Source organism: Cetorhinus maximus, chromosome 8 (assembly GCF_964194155.1).
Source record: "Cetorhinus maximus chromosome 8, sCetMax3.hap1.1, whole genome shotgun sequence".
NCBI classification, from domain to species: Eukaryota; Metazoa; Chordata; class Chondrichthyes; order Lamniformes; family Cetorhinidae; genus Cetorhinus; species Cetorhinus maximus.
Window position 1 is genome coordinate 23,074,168 of NC_135886.1, and position 24,628 is coordinate 23,098,795.

The window sequence follows — 24,628 nt, forward strand, 5'->3', positions numbered from 1 at the left end:
TCAGGAAATGCATGGCTGCTAATTGGCCACTTGAGGACCTCACTTGACCAAGAAGTGGTTGGGATGCCTGATGCTTCCCCCACTACTGATAAGATACCAGCAGCAGCGGCTAGGCGAAGGACATGGTGCGCCCCACCTTGCTACCCGATTTTACCCCCCTGCCACCTGTCAGCACCCATAAGGAGGGTGGGGAAATGTGGAAAATTCTGGCCTTGGTCAACCATTAGTAAGTTGGCACATAATATATCTGTTTCCTGCTCTTTCTAAATCTGCTAATGATTTTCATGAGTCAGCTTGTTGAAATAATTAAGAAATTCTATATTCCGTGCGGATATTAACTATATACTAAATCAATAAAAATCCATAAGAAATGGGCAGCTCTGATGTTGCTAACTGCACTCCATTGCCTGAGTCTCCCACCTACTGAAGGACAAAGTGCTGTTGCTTGTTAATGGTGTAAACAAAGGTCATAAACAAAGTAAAGCTTAAAGACCCGCAGAGCAGCGTGGAATGAGGCAATTTAGCCTGCAGGCCTTTACTTCTGAAGGCAGGATCTTGGCAGGAAACCAGCAGGTACGTTCGAACAATAAATTTGAAATCATTCAGCAACAGAATGGCATCTTGTTTTGACATAACGAGAACTTGAACCAAATCCCTGTCTGTTCACAGGTATGGTTGAATCATTAACCCCTGCTCACTGACAGAATAAATGGGAAACAAGGTGGTCTGCCAGCTGAAGAATACATTGTAAATGTCACATTAGGATATTAAACTATTCCCTATAATAGTGGCCGTGGCTATCTGGGAATCAAGTTTCAGTTAAGGCAGATAAGGCCGTAATGGGACAGAGATTGTCAACAGACACTTCATCCATGATCATTTAGTAAAATGAAAAATGAAATGAAGCCAAGCGTGTAGCATTCTCTGTCACACGGTGGGAGTCGTTCCATCAAGAGAAATACAATCACTGACCAACACTCTGTTCAAAAGTACATGACGGCAGCACCAGCTTGGTGGGCAACTCATTACCACAAACAGATATAAACCCTAGATTATGATAGTCATACATGGAGGACTGGCCTGTTTTCCATACCAGATCAGTTTGTACATTCGGCATAATAACTATCCACCTCGGTCTCAGTGTTATATTAATAAATGAAATGTACCTGATCACACGCAACAATCGCAAATCGAGAGGGTCACAGGACAGTTTGCACATTGAGTGCTTGTCAGGAAGATATAACAATTTTCATAATGTTATTAGAATTTATTGTAAAGCAAAGTAATAATGGGGTCTGTGAATATGGGCAGAATTTTGCTCTAGGCCGTGTGGGATCGGCGGAGGGAGGTCGGGAAGCCGACTGCCGCTCGCGATCGGCAGCGCACCGCGATCGGCAGCGCACCGCGATCGGCAGCGCACCGTGAGTGGCAGCGCACCGCGGTCGGCAGCGCACCGTGAGTGGCAGCGCACCGCAATCGGCAGCGCACCGCGATCGGCAGCGCACCGCAATTTTACACGGGTGGGCCAATTAAGGCACGCCCAGTGTGTCTCACTTGCGTCTCGCAGCCTGTGAATGAGCGCGAAGGGGCAGGCGGGGACGGGGGCTTAATATCTACCAGGTCCAATGGCGACCCGGCAGCCAATTCAAATCCGGTCTTGGCAGCCCCTAGAGGGCTGGCACCAAAGGACATGGAAATCCTATGAATGGAGACTGTAGCGGGTGGCAGGCAGGAGGGCAGGTCGGCAGGACAGTCGGCCCTGCGTTTCTCAGGTGAGTGCCTAGCTACCCTCCTGGAGGAGCTGGCAGCAAGGAGAGAAACACTTGTCCCCAGGGACAGGAGGAGGAGGCCCCCCCCTCCCCGCCCCCCCCCCTCCCCGCCCCCCCGCCCCCCCCCCCCCCCCCCCACCTCTCCTCACCTCACCAAAAAGGCCTGGGAGGAGGTGGCATCCAGGGTCAGTAGCCACGACCTGGTGAGGCGCACACGGGTCCAGTGCTGGAAGCGCTTTAACAATCTCCTGCGATCGGGAACGGTGAGTACCACATTGGCATGGGTCACTTTGAAGAACAGTTAAGAGCTGCCCATCCATCCCCACCATGGACCTCAGAGGCGTTAGAGTGTGAGTGGCAAATGTCAATTAGGCAGGATCTGGCCAAGGGAGTGACCCCTGTCTGCTTGGACTGAGTGCCTTGCAGCTCCAGGGTCATGAATCAGCTGAGCCCTGCGAGATGTTCCTCAGGTGGGGTTGGCCAGGCTGCAATGGTGCTGCAGGTAGAGAGTGGACTTATCAATGCTCCTCTATCCTTCCAGCAGAAAACATCCCATAACAATGCTGAGATGTCTCAGACTGGCAGGGGACTCCCACACCTCCCCATCCTCAATCGATACGAGCAGGAAGCCATGGGGCTGGAGAGGCGCCCTGCACCTCGGTCAAGCGGAGGCAGTGAGGCTGGTGTGCCAGAGCGAGGTAAGAGCGCAGTGCGCTGAGGTGAGAATGTGGCTTTTTGTAACCATTGCAGTGTACTCTGTACATTGATGTGAGCCTCGAGCCTGAAATGCCTATTGATAATGGAAAGCCGAGGGCACCATGATGCTGATTTCTGTCTCATCAGGGTGCCAGGCATGCACACTGACAGTCTAATGACTTGAACTAATGACATGTCCTTCTCCCTTTTAGGCTCACCAGCAGCCCTTTGTTATGAGGAGCCTGAAGGCCCACCCCTGACTCCTGAGGACCAGCATGCTCAGCACGTGCCAGCATCACACCCTCCCTGTCAAGCAGGCACCAGCGCAGATACCAACACCTCAGTGGGCATAATATTGCCGTCTAGTATCTCGGTGCACATTGGTGAGGGCACTTAACACTTGCTTGAGGTGCAGGCGGAGGCAAAGAGTGCCCAGGGCACCGGCAGTCGGAGGACTGCTAAGCACCAGAGCAATGCTCAGTCGATGGCTGATGATGGGCCTCTGGATTCATCCAGGAGGCAGCAAGTGCTGAATGTCAGGCAGGGTGTGCGGGAGGATCTGGCGGAGATACATGAGGGAATGCATGCCATGGTGTCCAGTGTGGAGGAATCCCTGTGGAGCATAAGCACTGCCTAGACGCTCATGGCCGAGCGCAATGCCTCCTCCATGGAGAGTGCTACGATTCTCACGGAGAAGCTCCTCCAGGAGCTGAATCAGGGGTTCCTGGGGATGCACTCGGACCTGCAAGCCCTCACACTGGCAATGATCTCGGCTGGTCAGTGTCAGTGTGGGAGATGGATTGGGCACCCAGTATCCCAGCTAGGTGCCTGTCCATCAATGGTGAGCAGGAAGGTCCAGAGCGAGCTCATGTCGTCTCTGTGGGCTCCTCCCAGGGCACTCCGGATGATGGCAGCAGCTCCTCCACCCCTCTGCCAGTGACCATAGCATCTGATGAGGCTGCGGCAACTGGGGAGATGCCAGCCATGGCACAGGCTGCTCCCTCCCAGGCGGGGCCAGCACAGGCTCCACGGGCCAGAGGACACCCGCCAAGGTCATCAAGGCCAACAGGACAGCAGAGTGAGCAGGCTGTCTCCAATCCGGTGCCAGCGAGGGGCGAGCACCTAGACGTCGCACCCACAAGTGAAAACTTAAAGCACCTTAAACACAACACGGTCTGATCACGGGTGATATTTGTTTCCCCCATTTTTTGGATTTTTTTAATGGTGTGATGTAAAACACCAGTCAATGTTAACTTCTGCAATGTTTGTCAGTCAGCAGTAAATATGTTTTTTTGTGCAACTGGCCTCTGGATGCTTCATTTATCCTGTAGGTGCAGGGTAAGCCATGATGTTATGATGGACGTGTGACTCCTTAAACTTTATTGCACTGGCACATAGTGTATGTTGTTGACCAAGGAACTGGTCCTGTCAGGGATCGAGTATGGAGCCTGCAGTCCTGCTGTGTGGTGGTGGTTCTTATTTGGTAGGCTAGCTGAAGGAGCATTGGGTCAAAGCATCCTGGGTGTCCCTGCCTCCCTAGAGGTTACCCAGGTCTGCATCTATGCCCTCAGCATTCTCCTGACCGTGCTTGTTCTTAGGCTCACTACTGGACTCATCGTCTGTTGCCTGTGCAGCTGCATCAAGATCTTTTTCCTCCACTGCATCTCTCCTTTCCAGTGCCAAATTGTGTAGAGCACAGCATGCAACCACTATCAGTGACACACGACCTGAGGGTATTGCAGTGCGCCCCCTGAACAGTCCAGTCATCAGAAGCGAATCTTGAGAAGACCAATGGTTCTCTCTACCACCACCCTTGTGGAGGCATGGCTCCTATTGTACCACTGCTCGGCCTCTGTTCTTGGGTGGTGAAGAGGTTTCATGAGCCACCTCTTCAAAGGATAGCCCTTGTCACCCAGCAACCATCCATCCAGTCATGCTGGAGCACTGAAGAGCCTCGAGACCTGGGAGTGTCTCAGGATGTAAGCGTCTTGGGAGCTGGATACCTTGCACAGACTTGCAGAATCTGCAACCTGTGGTCACAAACTATCTGCACATTATTGGAGTGGAAGCCCTTCCTGTTGACGAAGGCACCCGGCTGACCCACTGGCGTCTTGATGGCCACATGTGTGCAGTCGATTGCACCCTGGACGCAGGGGAACCCAGCTATCACTGCTAAGCCTCTGGCTCGCTCAGCCTGTTAGGCCTCATCCGTACGGTAATGAATGAAAGTCAATGAACACCTGAAGATCCATAGGTGACAATCAAATGTTGGAAAAGCGAGATAGGAAACAGCAATCCACTGGGTAAATAAGGACAGAATCATCCACGCAAGAGTTCATATTCTGCCATTGTTCACTGTTCAGACTCTGACCTTCGTGCCCTGTATTGCCACTGGCCAATTGATGCAACTGTGTACAGCTGATTGGGAGACCCCACACAGATCCCCCACTGACCCCTGGAAGGAGCCGGAGGCATAGGAGTTGAGGGCCACAGTGACCTTCAGAGACACTGGCATGGGGTGTCCACCCCACACAGTCAGAGCTGATCTCAGGGCCGATACTCTGACAGATGGAGGTCACTGTCTCCCTTGAGAGATGGGGCCTCCTTCGGCATTGCACCTCAGACATAATGAAAGGTAGTTACATCGCCGCCTGTAAACCCTGGCAGCAGGATAATGGCTTCTTCTGCGGCCCTTTGTGCCTGCACCTCTCCTCCCACAGGAAGCCTCCTCCCTGGATGCTGAGTAGGGGCACTTGGCCCCATCCCCCTTCTGGCCCTCTCTTCCTCCTCAGAGGAGGTGCCTCCAGCAGAGACCACAATCCCCATTACCAGGGTTAAGGAAGACTGTCTAATACCTGGGAGGGCCCAAGCGGTGTGAAACCTCCAGGGATTCCTGGAAAACAACACTGAGCCCTGAACTGAAGCCTCTAAATGCTCTGAATGCAGCTCTGAAGTGAGATGAAGCTGTTCTGTTCACAGAAGCAAGTGATACCTTGCACTCCTCGCTAATCACTTTGACAAGGCCAATGACCCCTCTTAACCTGCCTGGGAATGAGGTTTTGCAAATTGTGCCCTGCCCCCCCTGTCCATTTTGCCTGTGCGACGGCCTAAAAATTGAACAGGCTTCGTAAACGGGCCACGTAAATGAGCGGGCGTCCTGACACCATCGCGCACTCGCACGATATTTCGATCAGCGGGTGGGCATGGGAGTCAGCAGCGCACCCACTGACAATTAAGCAGTTTATTAAGGCCATTAAGGTCATAATTAAAAGAAAATTTTTTGCTGCCCAGCCAACCTTACAGTTAGTGGGCAGGCGAATAGGCCAGGCAGCTTTTGAGTTTTTTGCGCAACGAGTGGGATGAGGTTTCGATCAGTGATTTTAAAAAAAAATTTTCAACCAATTTCTAACATGTCCCTGCTCATGTGACAGTGTCACATGAGGGGACATGTTTTTAACATTTTTAAATTCTTTATTTTTTACTTTTAAAATCTTCAACTCCCTGAGACAGCTCTATGCCTCAGGGAGCTTTTACTGCATGCGTTAATTGGCCAGCCAGCGTGAAATTGCAGCCGGTGCCCAATCGCGAATGGTGGTCCTTTTTGCAGCCATTCCTATTTGCCCCCACCGAGCTTTCCTGACAACCGGAAAATCCTAGCCATACTGAAACAATGGGAATTTGCATTGAAAGGGGAAAATATGTGGAAAGGAGAGAAGACTGTGTGTAAGGGCAGGCACTCTATGATGTGACACAAGTGTGAAAAGCCTCCAGTATCTAAGCCTCAAGCTGCTGCCTACAAGGAATTGAAGCTGAGAAAAACTCACTTTGAATTCGACTGTTCAACGTATTGTGTGTTACTTTGCCTGGGCTTTTTAAAACCTATGTGTCTCACTATTTCCTTAACGAAGGTGTAACTGGGGTTTAGATTAATTAGGGAATTTAGAAGTTAACATAGTAGTAATTTGTAGATCTATGCATGTGTTTAAAATCATTTCTTCTATTAATAAAGGTTTGATTTAGTTTTGTAAGAAACATATATGACTTGGTGGCCTTCTTTTCACTGAATTCAAAGCCCACATCTTGAAATAAGTACAACTTGCAAATAGTTGTGGCAGCTGCTTCAAGTTTCCCTCTGAGATTTGGGGAGCTTGGCATTTACCAACCAGCTGCCAGAAACAGAAATTGGGGGCTCGTCCAGGATATCTTTCAGATTCCTTGATTGGGTTGGAGTTGATGAATCTTAAGGTTACAAGTATGAGAAGCACTTTGAATTCAGAAGTTGGTTTGAGGTTTTTTTTAGCGGTGAGTCTGCAATATGGCTTTGGCATTTGCTAAGACTTGTCTGGGAGTTGAAGTTATAACTTTGGCTGGTTTATAAAAGGTAAATAAAGTTAAGTTAGTGGAATTAGCGGACAAGTTATAACTGAGATTACCTGCAGGGGCAAAGAAAGCAGGCATAACTGAAGGTATAGTGCAGTATTTAAAGTTGGAAGCGTTATCTGACACTAGTGAGTCACAGCTGGAAGTAGTGAGGCTTCAGTTAGAAATGAAGAAGCTTGAGCTTGAACAAGCAAAGGAACTGAAAAAATTGGAACTAGAGGCAGCAGAAAAAGAGAAAGAAAGAGCACAGAGCTGCCTCAGGGAGATGTAGAGTTTTTTTAAAAATAAAGAAATTTAAAATGTTATAAGACATTCCCCTCATGTGATTCTGTCACATGAGCCGGGACATGTTATTAATTAAACTTTAAATTTTTTATTTTATTTTTATTTTCTTTAAGATACTTCATCCCGCCCGTGGATGAGGTTTCCTAAAAAAGTGCAAAGGCTGCTTTGGCCTTTTTGCCTGCCCGCCAACTGTAAGGTTGGACAGGCAGCGAAAAATTATTTTTAATTGATCCTTTAATGGCCTTAGCAGGCCTTTCAATTGTCGGCAGGCGCGCTGCCAACTCCGGTGTACACCCGCCAAACAAAATATTGCGTAACTGCGCATTGACGTTGGGCAAGCGACCCAACGTCAAAGTGCATAATTTTACGCTCGACCGGGTCGGGCGCGCGCTTGCCATCCAAGCTAAAAATTTTGCCCATGAAGTAGTTAAAAAAATGGCTATTTTGAGTGCATATGAATTGGTTCCTGAGGCTTACAGGCAGAAATTTAGGAATATGAGAAAACAGCCTGGGCAAACTTATATCAAATTTGAAAGAATGAAACAAAGTAATTTTGACCGATGGACACGGGCATTAAAGATAGAGACAACATATGTAGCTCTTAAAGAGGTCATTCTTTTGGAAGAATTTAAAGATTCAATTCCTTCGGTAGTGAGAACTCATGTGGAGGAAGAAAGGGTTCAAATGGTAGACAAGCAGTAGAGATAGCTAATGATTAGGAGTTCATTCATGGAGCTAAGCCTTTTGTCCATCACCCTTTTAAATCAGAAGAGCATAGAAAGCGGGAAGGTGAAAGGAAGGTGGGTAGTCAGGGAAGGGAAGGAGCAGGTGGAAATTTTTGGGAAGTTTTTTCTTAAAATAAAAAGGAAGGTGCTAAGGGTAGAGGTGACATTTGAAAATTGGGGGGGGCTTTTTTATTGTAATACAGTTGAGCACACAAAGTCAATATGTTGGAAATTGCAGGGAAAATCTGTTGGAATTATAGTGTTGCAGAAAAGTACTGTGGGTTCTGAGGTTCAGGCAGAGGAAAAGCCAATGGTTTGTATACAGGTAAAACAGGAAGAATCAGTGATGGGTATAGATGTGGGAATGTATTCACAATTTACCCAAGAGAATTCTGAGCAGGAGACTGCAGAAATGCTTAAGGGTTTTGCGTGTGAAGGTAAAGTCCTTCCATATGCACAGGGTGGAGTAGGTAAGGATGTTACAATTTTAAGAGACACAGGGGCTAGTCAACCCTTAATGTTGTGGGTCGGTGATATTTGTTGTTCAGCGGGAGTATTGCAAGAACAGGTTATAATAAGTGGGGTTCATGGAGATACTGAATGTATTCCATTGTAGAAGGTAAATTTAAAGAGTAAGAGGAAAACAGGTGAGGTGATTGTTGGAGTAGTAGAAAAATTGCCCATTGCAGGGGTTCAATTTATTATGGGTAATGATATAGCTGGATCACTGATGCGGGTGATGCATATGGTAGTTGAGCAGCCTGTAGAAGTGTTTTCAACAAAAGTGTTGCAGAGAGAGTATCCTAGATTGTTTCTAGATTGTGTGATAACAAGATAACAGGCTCATGGGTTGAAACAAGAAGAATAGGAAGTTCAAAGGCAGGTAGAAGTTATGGAAATCCAGTTAGCTGGCACTGTGTTTGGTGACATTGTTCAGGAAGAATGACTGGAAGACAATGCAGCTGAGGTGTTTAATTCAAGACATTTGGTGGAGCTATAGAAAAAGGATACACAAATAAAACAGTTATATCAGACAGCTTACTCAGAAACAGAGGCAAAATGTATTCCAGAATGTTATTACCTTAAGGGTAATGTTTAAATGAGAAAATGGAGGCCTAATCATGCTTCAGCAAATGACAGCTAGAGCGAGGTGCTTCGCATTGTAATGCAATTTAGATATAGAAACCAGATTCTGAGGATAGCTCATGAAATTCCAATGGGGAGACATTTAGGAATTAGAAAGACACAGGCTAAAATATAAAAATATTTTATTGGCCTGAATTGCATCGGGATGTTAGTCAAATTCTATACAACATGTCAGGTTACAGGGAAACCACAAGTAGTGTTTAAGCCGGCACCTTTAATTCCCATCCCAGCAGTTGAAGAACCTTTTACTAGGGCCATGATTGATAGTATAGGATCCCTCCCGAAAACTAAAAGTGGAAATCAGTACTTACTGACAATAATGAGTATGCATACCAGGTTTCCTGAAGCTTTATGCATACCAGGTTTCCTGAAGCAATACCATTGAGAAATATTATACCAAAGAAAGTTGTGGAAGAGTTGACTAATTTTTTTACAAGGTATGGTTTACCTACAGAAAAACAATGAAATCCAGGTTCAAATTTCATGTCACAGCTGTTTAAGGAAGTAAGGAACAGTTTGGGAATAAAACAGTTTAAGTCAACAGCTTATCGTCCTGAGTCACAAGGGGCTTTGGAAAGATGGCATCAAATTCTAAAAACTATGATGAGGGTGTATAGTCAGGGTTATCCACAGGATTAGGTTAGGGAATTCCATTCTTGTTATTTGCTATTAGGGACGCTCCTAATACATCGACTGGTTTTAGTCCTTTTGAACTAGTTCGTATGACTCTTCTTCAGCTCAGAAGAAGAGTCATACTGACTCAAAACATTAACTCTGTTTCTCTCTCCACAGATGCTGTCAGAACTGCTGAGTTTTTTCCAGAAAGTTCTGTTTTTATTTCAGATTTCCACCATCCACAGTGTTTTGCTTTTAGCTATACATAGCACAAAGCTCCTTCAACTTTTTCCGATGTCTTCTCTCAAAATAATATCCATCTACCATCATTCCCAAAAGGAAACAACATCAAAAAGAAACAGCATCAACTGCATTACCTCCAGCCATTTTCTATCCTAGTCTTCAAACCAGTTGCAGCCATAGCCATGGATATCCCAAGCAAGCTTGTAAAGAAAATCCAACATATGAATCACAGTCCACTAAGTCCTATATAGAGTTTGCTGAACAAGAAAGCAATATAAATATTAAGTCATTTTTTCACACCAGTGAACAAGTTCAAACATTCAAACGTGCGCATCGATACTCTGCGCAGCCCATCCCCCTGAATCAAGATGCTCAGTTGCTGTTCCAAAGCTATTGTTACACGCTCTCACTTTTCCGCTTCATCCAATTCAGGGTCACAGGGAAGTTGGAGCCTATCCCAACAGGCAATGGGCGCCAGGCGGGCTACACCCAGGATAGGATGCCAGTCCATCACAGGCCATTAATACACTACTGTACTATATTTCTATATGTATTTTTAGATTATTATGTGATTTTTGTGTCAATATCATTGCTATTTACAAAATAAATATATTAATGTTGCTATATTAGTTATCTATAATTGTTTGAGTACAAAGTTCTGGGTTATTTTGATGAAAATAGGGTATCGGGCCTTGGTTCAGGAACCAATCCTCCATTTATAACAGAATTAAAAACAGAGTTGTTGAGAGTGATGAGAAAAGTGACTCATCCTGGCAGAACGGAGGAGATCATTCATCCTCTTGCAGCACTGGGTGGCTGTGCTCTTTTGCAAGGTATTGGCGCTGACAACCACTGCCACTGCCTCCCAAGCCGGATTGGTGATGTTGCTGCCCATCCTGCAGCCATGGCGGGGTTAGAGGACATCACGGCAAGCCTCCACTGTGTCCAAAAGGCACTCAAGGGACTTGTCATTGAACCTGGGGGCTGCAGTCGTTTTTCCCTTCGAGGCCATGTCTTCTGTGCAGCAGTCCTGGGCTGGGAGTACTGAAAGGTGCGCACGCAGCTGCACTTTAAATATGGCGCCTGGCATGATGAAGCAGCAAGGTGAAGGCATGGCAGGCAATTGAGAGCCCGCCATCGAAACGGCATATTTCCCAGGAATGCATAATTAATCTGGCGGGATTGGGACGATATGGCATGAGAAGCCGCCATTGTGGCCGACGGATAAAACGTCCTTTTTCCCATCCGCTACCGCACTTAGTGCAAATCTGGGATGATTCCGCCCAAAGTCTCTTACTTCATACCCATTTTCTGGGCTAAACCTAGGCTGGAATTTTCTGTCCCCATTGGTGTCGAGCGTCATGGCAGGCGTGAACAGACAATATGGCAAGAAGGCCAAAAATCGGTTTCACGCCATCATGAAACCAGTTTGCGGTCGCCCACTCTGCCCACCAATGGTGGGGCACCTTTACCATCGCCGCACGTCGGGAACTTCATTTTAATACATTTGCATCTAATTATAAGCCCTGCTCACAGGAATCACCCCCTCCATGTCAAATTTACCGCCCACATCGGCAGAAAAACACACGGAATAGCACATATCTGGACAAGTGTGACGTGCAGAATTTGAGAATTACCCTTAGGCCCTTGTTCACATCGCAGACATCCGAGGGGCAGAAGATGCTGGAGCCCTTCAGCTACCGGACCCTGGAGGAATACATGCATCGCATGCTGGGTGGATTCTCATGTACATGGCTCCACTAATGTCTGGGTCATGCTTCAAGGCATCACAGTTTCGCCATGGGCTGCTATGGATGATCGTTGGGGTGGGGAGGGAGAGGAAGGTCCAGCTGTGAGTGGGAAAGGAAGGGTGGGGGGGTGGTGCAGGAGATGGAGAGGAAGGTCTAGGTTTGACTGGGAGTGGAATGTGCACCAGGGAGGGGGGGTGGTGAAGTTGGGGTAGGGGTAATGAAGGCATCTGGGGGAGTAGTGAGGTTAGATGGGGGGAAACAAAGGTGTCAAAGGAGGTGAGGTTGGTTGGGGAGATGTTATATGGGGGAGGAGGGTGTATCGCGAGAGAATGAGGCAACTGGGGAGTAGGTGTAATGGGGGAGAAAGGTGTAAAGGAGGGAGTTTGGAGGGGGGTAGGAGTTCAGGGGCATAGGACTTCATGGGGAGGAAGGAGTTTGGGGGGAGCAAGACTTCATGGGAAGGAAGGAGTTCAGAGGGGTCAGGAGTCCTAGGGGAAGAAGGAGTCCGGGTGGATGAAGGAGTAAAGGTAGAGGAGGCAGTAAGGGGGGAATGTCCAGGTGAACATGCAATGGAGGGGCCTGTGGAGTCAATGATTGCCTCCTCGGGAGCAAACTGAGGGTGGGCATAGTAGGAGGGAATGGTGATTATGAGAAAGTCAGCGTGTGCGGGAAAGGTGGGAGGATTAGGGTGCGATGGCAGTGGTAAAAGTGAGAACAAGGATGGTTGGTGGGGACTCGGAGGCAGACACGGACCCTGGGGGTGGGAGGGAGGAGGTTGGGGAGGTCAATGTGGATGGGGGTGGGATTCCCAGGAAAGTAGGGAACATCCTGGACACCCTGGAAAAAAAAGAGTTCTGGTTGGTAGGTGACAACTGGGAGGTGCCAGGGGGGTCAACAGTGATGAAGGAAAGGACATGGCTGACTGACGGAGAGGAAAGGATGGGGAGCTGAGAAAAAAACTTTTGAATTTCAAGAACATGGTTGTAGTAAGTGTTGAGCGGGAATAGGTGCTGCATTGGAGTTCAATCAGTGGGTGGGTGGAGATGCTGCTCAGGTCAGATGGACACTGAAAGAGAACCCCAGCAGGTAGCATTGAAAATGCTCGGGACATTGAGATGAGTGTGATGGAGGAAGGCTCCATGTGCGTGGGAGAGTGTTTGCATGAGGCTCTGAAAGGCCCTGTCACACACACACACTTCTCCCTCCAGAATCATTTGTGGTCCAGCTGTGTGCAGCTGAACTGCTAGTGAGGGGGGATGCAGTGGGAGGGCTCGTGAAGCCTGTAAATGAAGCTAAAAGGCACCATTACAGATTTCTTAGTGAAAGTTGAATATATTTTCAGATTATAAATTGACCAAATGTGTTCACCCATCCAACCACTTGTGATCAGAAGTTCTTAACTTTTCTTCTCGGTGCTACCCTGACATCCTCAGGAGGGGTGAAGACAGCCTTTGCAATGGTTGGCCCTGTTGCCCCTGATGACTTTGGTGTATGTTCCCTGGTCAGCTGATGCCTTGAGGGCCCCGGCTTGCTTTGGATGTCCTGCTGTGGGTCAGCTGCTCCCTCTGCAGTTACAGAAGGCGAGGTTGAGAGGGTCACAGGCAAAGGGGACTTGGAGGGAGAGGACAGTCTCTGAGATTCCTGACTGGATGACTCAGGGGTGTCCAATTGCCGCTCCTTCTCCCTGTGGGTGCCCGAGGGCCCTGGCCTGCCTCCATGAGGGGAAGAATCACCTGGTGGCTTGTTGAGGTGCCCTGTTTCCCTCTCACATTGCCACTGCAGGAACTCACCTGTGGCTACCGCCACTTGGTGCAGGTCTGCGTGCAGCTCCGCGTTCTGCTGGACCAGGGTCTCCATGGCATCCACGATCCTCCCCATGGAGACATCAATGTGCACACATGTGGGCACACCACCTCATCAGAGAGCAGGCGATGCACTCCTCTGTCTTGCATGTCACTCTGTTGAGGGCTTCCACAAGCTTTGCATGATATTCCCCCACCTTCTGCTGACTCTCCACGATGAGTTGGAAGGCTGAATCCACAGGCTTGTCATCTGACTCAGATCTCACAGATTCCTATTCCCCAGCAGTCCTCCGAGTGCCAAGGAACTTGGTTGAAAGTGCCTCCTCCTGCTGCGGACATGTGTCCATGCGGTGGCCACCATGTTGTGAACACGAGCCTGCTCTAGATCTAGGTCCCACTGAGGTGTATGGCTCTGCACCAGTACAGGGTGTGGATAAGCGCTGTGACAAGTCTTCCAGACTGCTTGTCTACAGTGGAGGAGGTATCCTCTTGGCTGGAGGTGAGGACCCTGAGCCACACACCTCAGCACTAACTCCCACTCCCCACTAACTCCTCACTCCCACCACTAACTCTCACACACACCCTCACATTAGTGGTGTTGTCCCTTGAGGTGTGAGATCCTTGTGAATGTGTGATGGGTTTGTGAGTTGTGAGTTGAGAGAGATGAGAATAGTGGCTTACCCTGGTGGAACGGATGAGACCATTCATTTTCTTCCTGCACTGGGTGGCTGTCCACTTTTGCAGGGCATTGGCGCTGGCCACTACTGCCATCGCCTCCCATGCTGGATTGGTGACTTTGCTGGTCTTCGCCCAGAGCAGTGGTAGAGGACATCGTGGCAGGCCTCCACTGCATCCAGTAGGTGCTTGAGGGGTGGGTAGGTAAATTTGGGGGCAGCATGTTTCCTCCCTTTGGCAGCCATCAGTTCCCAGCAGTTTCTGACCACTTGAAGAGTGCTAGCTCTGTGCAGGGATTGCCTTTAAATACAGCACCCAGTTTACTGAAGGCCTGATGTGACATTGGGGTGGGCAAATCAGAAGCCAGTGACCCGGCGTGTTTCCCAGGAATTAATTATTAATGAGGCAGGACACCCCGGGAATGGGATGATATGGAGCAAAAAGCCACCATTGCAGCTGGCGGATAAAATGTCCTTTTTCCCCATCCATTAACGCATTTAGTGCAAATCTGGGACGATTCTGCCCCTCAGTGGATTATTGTCAAGGCCTTTTCACCCTATAAAGATTTACTTTATTTTGAAACACCCTCTGAACAAGGAGTTCTTTGTTGAAACATTGGATTGAAAAGCCCACCTTTAATGTCCTTCCCCTACCATTAGCTTCTTAAGCCTTTGCTCATGCCTTGTGTCATTGATCAATCAGACTAGGACTTACACAATCCTTTCCTTATCTTACCCTAGGCAGTACTCCCTGACCTGTCATATCCTCCTTAGAAATATTCCACCTCCAGTCTTCAAAGCTAACTTGCAGAAGTTTCATTAATTCATTTCTCCTATCACCATTTATTGATGACCAAAGCCGTTCAAAAGGCATGTTAATGAACTATAAAAATAATGGTTATCCATTCTATTTATTCAAATTCCTTATCAGGCTGTTTTCCCATAATGTTGTTCACTAAAGTAATTTCTATTCTTCTTTCGCATTTTAACTAATTAAGTATTTCAGCAAGCGTCTTAATTGGGCAGTTAAAATGAAAAGCCTAACACAGCTTTATGGTATGGTTGTTGGTTTGAAGTTTCTACCAGTTGGTCTCCAACGATTGCTGAGCATGAATCTTTTCCAGGCTAGGGACAGCTGTCATCACTGAAGAATTCCACTGTTTTTTTTCTAGAGAAACAAAACCTTAGCAGCTTCCAGTCAACTGAACCTTACAGCACCAACCTATTCCTTTTGTTTCTAATGTGGTTACGTGTGGTAAGACACACATACACCACCTATAGGTCGTCACTGCTGTAACATATTGATCATATGCACTAATCTTGTCTCAAAGAGCACAGCTGATTCATTCACTGGCAGGGCACATCAGAATGTAACAGGCCTGCATAGCCCACCATTCGTCACTAGTGTGTCTCCAAAATAACTGCTTATCTGCTTGGGGAACATTGAAATAGCAAATGCATAAAGCAGGGTTGTTGTAATTTAACATTCAAAAAATGTGGTAAAAGAAGTCAGGTTACCAAAAATGAAATGGGATTGCCAGATGGATAAGAGCAGAACATTTGAGCTAAATCAGCAAGAGACTTGTTTGCTCAGTTGACAGTCTCTCATGAGGCAATTGCTGTTGGCTAGATTGGGTACCAGACTTGATGATGACCCTCAGGGAGCAGATAGTTTTGCATTCCACTGGCTTTTAGAGAATTATCCTATTGAAGAGCATCCTGAAACATATCCAGACATAACTACAAGTCTAACAAACATCCTGCCATAAGATGGAATAGGTTATCTTAGAATATCAAAGTCCTGTTTTTGCTGTTTTGTTTATTGGTCAAAATGTTTTAAGATTTAGTAATTGATGTATTTGGTCTGATGCTACAATTTATTATAGTACACCTGAATCCTTAGAAGCAACCTTTACTTGGTGAAGTTGGTTATTCAATAAAACGGAAGTACCTTGGAATTAGTTGAGGGTTCTTTTGCCTCAGTGCTCATTAGTCCATCATTCAGGGACTGCCAATTTCTCTGTTTGGAGTGTGCGACAAAAGACTTTGGTTATCATTATAGTCACACCCTACGGCATTATGGGCAACTGTAAACTCTTATAAGGTGGAGAAAACAGGAATAATAAATGTGTGTGTGAAATGGTTATTATACAGCCTCGCAGACAGGTACTTTGACAGAAAGGGGTTACTGAGGCCATTGAGAGTATTTTATGAGTTCTGTAATAAAAATTGACTTTAGCCTTTCATCGTCTCAGAAAAGTCGTTTATTTGTGATTATTTGCGTTATTTGTGTTTAAGCACTCTTGAGGGAAATGTATTTTTAACTGTGAGTGTTGAACATTCTTTGCAACTGCCAAAGTACAGAAACACATTTTCAATCATATAACATCTGCAAGAATAATTTCTTATAAATTAATGCAGAATATTAAGATGTGAAGTTACAAAGTTGTAGAGCCGTGCAACTTTCATTTTAGTCAGAAAATTGTGAGTTTCAGCCCTTGAATTTTTGGAGTTCTGTCTCCCTTACGTTGCTATGTGAGGTAGCAAAATGATAGCAGTCAGCAAATATTAGAATAAGGAGTGGGAAAAGATAGAGAGAGCTATTATCTGTACAAAGATGAGAAAATGCAAAAATAGTGTATAAATATATCAATGTCACAATAATGTGATCACTGCGATAGAAACATTGCAGCTTGTAGCACAGAGAGGGGTCATTCAGCCCAATATGTCTATGACAGATACATTCAAAACTAATCCCATTAGCCCCGCTCTAAAAAGCCACTGTCTAGTTTTCTTTTCCTAAACTTTCTCCTCAGTGTTTTTGTGACATTGGGCTGGATATTCACGGGATTGGACAAAACTGCACAGACCTTTAAAAATGGAGGACAGGGCCTGATTCCGAGATTCCCGCCTCCAATCCCAGCGCCCACAATTTTTTCTGGGGCAGGAGAAAGGTGCAGGCACCAGGCCGGCATCCTGCATTCCCATCCTGGCCATTGCAGGGGTAGGCATCTCTGAAGCCCCTGTCACTTTTGTGGGTTGGGCTAGCTTCACAAAGAATTGTAGTTCATGGCCCTTCAGAGGAATCATAAACCAAAGTCTGGATAGGGGAACCATTTGAAAGATAATTTCAAAAGGTTTTATCCATATATCCCATGCCGACCCATGCTGTCACACCCACACCAAATGGCGCCTCATACCCTCCATGCCAATTCATAGCACTTCCCTGCTGATTCACCCAATAAACACTGTCCAAGACCAATGAACCCTATGGTAGCCTTTACAGTATCAATAAAAGAAACCATAAGCATTTGAAACCTCTTTATCTTGTGTATATAAACATTGAACCAGTGGCAAATAGGTCACAGAGAAAAAAGATTGTAAACCTATCAATCAAGCAATACTTTCCCTTCTGTGCCTCATTATGCATGAGAGCCCAGACTTCCATTACTTTGCTGAAACAGGTGCATAGAAGGAAAAACATGACTTGATTGATAGATTTACAACCTTTATTCTCTATGATCTAATTTTCACTGCCTCAATGCTTATTTACACAAGATAAAGAAATATCAAAAGCTTCTGTTATTTTAACTGTAAAAGTCTGGTCACAGTAACAGCAGATTTTTTCTTTAGGAAGTTATGAATGGTTGGTTTCTTTAAGCATTTTCACACATACCATTATTACTATGGGTTCATTGGTTCTTAACAGAGTGTATACTGGGTGAATCAGCATGGACGTGCTATTAGTTTGGCATAGAGAGTATGAGGGGCCATTAGGGATGGGTGGGGGCATGGGTTAGTAAGGAGGGTATGAGGGGCCATTGGAAGTGCATGTGGGACATGAGTGGCCATGGAGGGTATGACAGGACATTGGGGGTGGATGGGGGCATGGGTTGGTGTGAGTTTGGCATGGGGAGTAGGAAGGGAGTGTGTGAGGGGTGAGGGCCAGAGGGCCAAATATTCAATAAAACAACAGGGACAAAGTCCCAGAAAACCAAGGCAGGCTGGTTGGCCAACTCGCCTCCATGATGAAAATTGGGTCCATTATTAAACTGATGACTGATTCATCACTGACACTCCACACCATTTTAAAAACCTCTGTTAAATTGTTTCTTGGTCTTTGCAGTGGAAACAATGCCAGTATCTCCATTATTTCCCTATGATGATAGTTCCTTGCAACATTCTGGTAAACCTATAAATGTACATTCCATGGCTTGAACATCCTTTCTGGAATAATGTCTCAAACTGTGGCTTAGCCAAGGCTTTGTGTAATGATGAAATTCTTCACATTTGTATTCCATTTTTTTATTTAGCAAACACAAAATGCCGTTGGTGTTTTGTTTGGTTTTATCTATCTGTATTTGCCTTTTCAGGGAATTAGGTATTTGAAGCTCTAGTGCTTTCTGTTGATCTGCATCTTCAGCATTTTTCCATTAAATATAAACTCCTATTCCTTGGGCAGAATTTTATGGCCCCGTTTCGGCGGGGACGGGGCTGTAAAATGCAGCGAGCCATTATAAACCCCATTGACTGCAGCGGGAACGTAAAATCCCACTGCCGTAAAATTCTGCCCCTTGTCTTTCCTTCCAGAATAAATCACCTCTCACATATCCAGATTGAAATGCATCCACAGCTGTCTGTCCATTGCACCAACCTGTTGTTGGGTGTTGGATACCATTCGGTAGGTCTTAATGAAGTCTTCATAATCTTAAGTAGGTTAACTGTATGTACTTATTATCTACAAGAGCTGTGTACGTATATGCAGTAGTGTTCAAGCTAGGAGCTGTCACCATGCTTGCTTGAATGAACAGTTCTGTTCAACATTAGGCAGACCCCTACTGCAGGTCATTTGTTCTCTTACATCACAGTGTGGATAGAACTGTACTCCGTTCCAAGTTAACACTCTATATGCCAGACCGTTATGCAACACCCACCAAGTCTTTATCCCATGTATTTCAAGTTATTCCAGTTTACCCCATTTATTTATATTATCATTACTACCCCATCTCCCCCTTCAAGTTTCTGAGTTCATAAGTTCAGGTGGTCTGGAAGCCTTCTAAGGCTTTCATACCTCATTTGCACTACTGTGGGAGGAGTGGTGCTCTGTCATTGCAAGTAAACTCTGTTGAATTGAAAGTTGTTCTGGAATATGGGTATCTTTTCATCGTCTTTTTCCACTCCTTGGTATTGAACCACTCTTTGTCAATTCGGCAGTTGTGGTGATAGATAGTTGTTGATTTATCCCATTTTCTTCTCAGTTAGATGAAAGCTGTGCTCATCTCCATAGCATTTTTTCCACTTTTATCGTCGTGCAGCTTGCCATAACACATATGGAAGGTCACATTTCAACAATGGCACCATTATTCCCACTTGTTTCACAATCTAAGACAAATTTTTAATTACTTTCTTCTTTTTCAGTTGTTTGTTTTGAGCTTATGAATCTTTTCATTCAGCTCAGCAACAGCTCTGGTAAGTTGAAAACAAAAACAGAATTACCTGCAAAAACTCAGCAGGTCTGGCAGAATCGGCGGAGAAGAAATCAGTTAACGTTTCGAGCCTTCATGGCCCTTCGGCTGAACTGAAGCATAGTTAGAAGAAGGGAGATATATAAACTGGTTTAAGGTGGGTGGGGGGTGGTGGTGGGGAGAGAGACATTGAGGGTGTGGTGATTGTGGAGATGAGCAGATAATCAAAAGATGTCACAGACAAAAGGGTCAAAGAGGTGTTGAAGTTGGTGATATTCGTCTAAGAAAAGTGCTAATTAAGAATGGAAGACAGGATATTCAAAGTACAGCTCTAGTGGGGGTGGGGTGGAAAGACTAACGAGGTTTTAGTTTTAGATTTAAAAATAATGGAAATAGGTGGGGAAAGAAGAATCTATTTAAATTATTGAAAAAAAAAGGCGGGGGGGTGGGGGGGAGAAACGGGGTGGGGATGGGGGGAGGGAGTTTAAGATCTAAAGTTGTTGAATTCAATATTCAACCCGGAAGGCTGTAAAGTGCCTAGTCGGAAGATGAGGTGCTGTTCCTCCAGTTTGCGGTGAGCTTCACTGAAACAATGCAGCAAGCCAAGGACAGACATGTGGGCAAGAGAACAGGGTGGAAACTGGAGGAACAGCACCTCATCTTCCGACTAGGCACTTTACAGCCTTCCGGGCTGAATATTGAATTCAACAACTTTAGATCTTAAACTCCCTCCCCCCATCCCCACCCCGTTTCTCCCCCCCACCCCCCCGCCTTTTTTTTTTCAATAATTTATATAGATTCTTCTTTCCCCACCTATTTTCATTATTTTTAAATCTAAAACTAAAACCTCGTTAGTCTTTCCACCTCACCCCCACTAGAGCTGTACTTTGAATATCCTGTCTTCCATTCTTAATTAGCACTTTTCTTAGACAAATATCACCAACTTCAACACCTCTTTGACCCTTTTGTCTGTGACATCTTTTGATTATCTGCTCATCTCCACAATCACCACACCCTCAATGTCTCTCTCCCCACCTCCCCCACCCACCCACCTTAAACCAGTTTATATATCTCCCTTCTTCTAACTATGCTTCAGTTCTGCCGAAGGGCCATGAAGGCTCAAAACATTAACTGATTTCTTCTCCGCCGATGCTGCCAGACCTGCTGAGTTTTTCCAGGTAATTCTGTTTTTGTTTTGGATTTCCAGCATCCGCAGTAGCTTTTAGCTTTTTGTTTTTATCTCTGGTAAGTTGAGTTGTTTTTGTTTCAGTTATCTGCAGAGCTCTTAGATAAGTTTAACAACTTCGCCCGGGCATTCCAATCTTTTCGGAATCTTTCTTCCATGATCACTTGCTGCTCCTTAGAATCTTTCAATTCATTCATTAGATCCTCACCCTATTCCATGGAAGTCACTTATTCTGCTTTCAAAGTCTGGATTTGCTCTTCCATACCATGCATCTCATCTTTCTTGTTGTTCAGATTGGACCGAATTTCAAGAGGTTAATCAGTTTTGGTTGTTAATTCTGCTTTCAAGCAACTGTTCTGATTCATCAGCAGTTCTTTTTCCTGTTCCCAGCATATGGCATGATGTTTACTAGTGATTTCTGATGCTTGAATTCATCGAGTTTTAATTGAAGATCCATTTTTGTTGAATTTGTTTCTACAAATTCATCATTTAAGCATTTTAAGGCCTCTTCCAAGTGTTCTACATCCCTGGGAGCGACATTCCAGTGTTCTCATTAGTTCTCGTTTTTCCTTCTCAAATGTATCTTTCATACGTGAAAGTTGATTCTACTGAACAGTTTTTTCTAGGCAGAGCATAATTCTTCTGTGCTACCATTCAAGCTCACATTCGGTAATTGTGCTTCTGTTAATTGCTTTTGAGACACCTCACTGTCTTTTGTGAGAACTTCTACTTTCTCGTGCCATTCTAGGTTTTTGATTTTTATCTCTTCATATATCTCCTTGGAAATGTAATTTTTTCCAAGTTTTATTCCAAATGCCCAACATTTTCTTCATCTCTGTAGACTCTTCCTTGCACCTCTGACACCTCAAAAATTTGTTCCGATCTTGGATCAGTTTGGTTCATTGACGGCTTTAGTGCCTCGTGCATTTCCAAGGGTATATGCTTAGCTTGAATCTTGAGTTTCAAATCTTGCAATTCAGTCTGATATGAACATTTTCCAACGTTATTTCATTTTCCTTTTGTAGGGTTTGTGTATTTTGGGATTCATCATATAGCTTTCTTTCATTCACAGCCAGCTGCCTGCTCCACACTGTCACCTGCTGTCGCAGTTCAGGTAATGTGTCGGGGTTTCCAAAAATATATATTTTGGAGACTTTTGGAATGTTCCCTGCCTCTATGGTGTCCTTGTGTGGTATACTCAAATACTGTCTTTTCTCGTTTGGCATTTTACTTGGGGATTTCTGTGCCTTTTTTAAGTTCTGTGCACTCCACAACTTGAAGATTAAAATATGTGTCAAAGGCTTTTAACATCGAAGCTGGTTGAGAGTTCATCAATGCACTGCACCAGGATTACTTTATCACCAAGTTCACCAAGCCAGTATAAAAAAGTATTAATTTGGACTTTTTACTTTGATCTGATGTACCCCAGTAGTTTACAAATTCTCTTCTCCAGGACACCCAATTTCCCATTAGGTTTGGCCCTTGGATGAGTCCAAACTGATCTGGTAAGTTGGATTTTTGATCAATGGTTGAAAATTTTAAAGTGTAGGTTCAGCTTTAAGAAGTTACTGAAATTCAGGATGGTGCCACTATTCGTTTGAAGACAAAGGCATTTCCCCTCTTGCCGGTTTTGGCGGGCTCCCACTGTAATGGCGTTTGCACTCAGCCTTGAAAAAAATTTAAACAATGGCTACCTGGATTGATTAGCTGTAGACTTCTCCATTTTAGTGCTATGCTTTAGGGTCACAAATGCTGTCTCCATGCTTGCCTGTACACACAGCTCTGTCCAACACTAGACTGATCTCTAGGTGAAGGTCATTTGTTCTCTTACACCACTGTGTGGGCTGTACTGTACTCAGTCCCACTTTAAACCTATATATACCATACACTTATACTACAAAACCTATTCATCTTCTTGAAGACTTTACAGTCTTTCTCAGTGTTTGCTAAACCCTCGCATTGTTTTAACACTAAGTTCTGGCATAATGCCCCCATGCCCAAATTTACATTATCTAGATAATAAAAGTAGATCTGTTAGTGGAATACACCACTTCCAACATTTCTGCAAAATGAACAATACCCATTTACCCTATTTGTTTTCTTTCCTCTCTGTCAACCTAACTTCTATCCAAGCTGCAACATTCCATCTGTCATTATATTTCCAGTTTGTTGTAGGGTGGCCAAGTTGTGCTACTAGTGATAGAGTTGATCTGCAGACACTTCTATACTCAGCAGCAACTACACATGTGCTTTCAACTCCAACTCTATCTCTACGCAGACTGCTGAGATAGCCCGCGCTACTCTCCTATTGGTTACTACAGATCATGTGATCTCCCTTAACAAGTATTATCCTTAAAGGTACATTACACACTTACTTAAACCAAAATTACTACACAAATGTTCTAACATTTCCTTTGTCAGACTCTTTATTTTGTAGAATAATCATGGAAGAAAATGAAAGTCATTAAAAATGGCAATTTTCACATGACTATCAACCCTTATGATACTTATAAAAATTATTTTTTAAAAATTGGCCTAGAAATTCAATCACTTTACAGATGTAAAATAGGTACCTTAAGGTACAATTAGCCGATGGATATGTTAGACTAGACTCCTTTATAGGCTTTCAAGACATGTATCAGAAGCAATGAAAACACTAATTGAGTCCTACGCTTGTCATATGACTCGCCATGTAATAAAATTGCTCAGTAAAACAAGGCTTACAGACAGCAAGGGCCCAACAGCAGTAATATTTAAAGGTTCATCTACTTCATATTGGGTAGGTGGTAGTTGATCAATTTAAGTTGCTGTTAAGTTGTGGGCATTTTTTTCCCTGCATTCTGCAGCTGAATTGTGACTTCTGCTAACAAACGTTTGCTGACGGTGTGCTATTTGTGTCTGTCTTGCAGTCATGCAATGGTCTGATGGCCTTTGGAGAATGAGAGGAAGCAGCGAGGAAGACAATTGACAAGAGGCACGGCTGAGAGACAGATGAGGAGGAAGACATTGCATTGGATGCTATATCCACAGCAGGTCTTCAGGGAGCATTTCTCATACCTCACTTTACAGAGGAGCAATATTTCAGGCACATTTGCTCCATCAACAGGGAACCATCAAGTTATGTCAGCTGCTCCAGCCACAAATGGAATCTTAACCCAGGGCATGGTTAGTAATGCTTCTAGCTATCTGGGTCACTTTTGACCTTAACTTTCCTTTTCCACATGGTTCCACTGTGCCACTGGAAAACATCCAGTGTTTACTTCTGTAATTTACTTCTCCACCAATCCATTTGCAGTGAGTTGCATCCAAACTGTGGCCATGTCAGATTTTTGCATTCCCCAGTGCATGACGGGCCAAACTCTCTGCTCAGGCTTTTCATGTGCCATTCAAATTACTACTGCCCTCTGTTGGGTAAAAGTGGAATACAGAAAGATCTACAAAGAATAGAATTTGTTCTTTTTAGCGTATTCTCTGTGCAACAAAACTGGGCATTTGTCTGGATGAGTGCAGCTCCAACAATACTCAAGATGCTCGATACCATCCAGGACAAAGCAGCCTGCTTGAATCATCTTAAATATTCATTCTCTCCAACACTGTTATACTGTGGCAGCAGTGCCAACCACATACAAGATAAAAGCAAAAAACTGCGGATGCTGGAAATCCAAAACAAAAACAAAAATACCTGGAAAAACTCAGCAGGTCTGGCAGCATCTGCGGAGAGGTTCTGTTGAAGGGTCATTCGGACTCGAAACGTTAACTGTGTTCCTCTCCGCAGATGCTGCCAGACCTGCTGAGTTTTTCCAGGTATTTTCGTTTTTGTTTCTACCACATACAAGATGGACTGCAGTAACTTGCCATGGCTTCTTCAAAAGCACCTTCCAAACCCCTGGC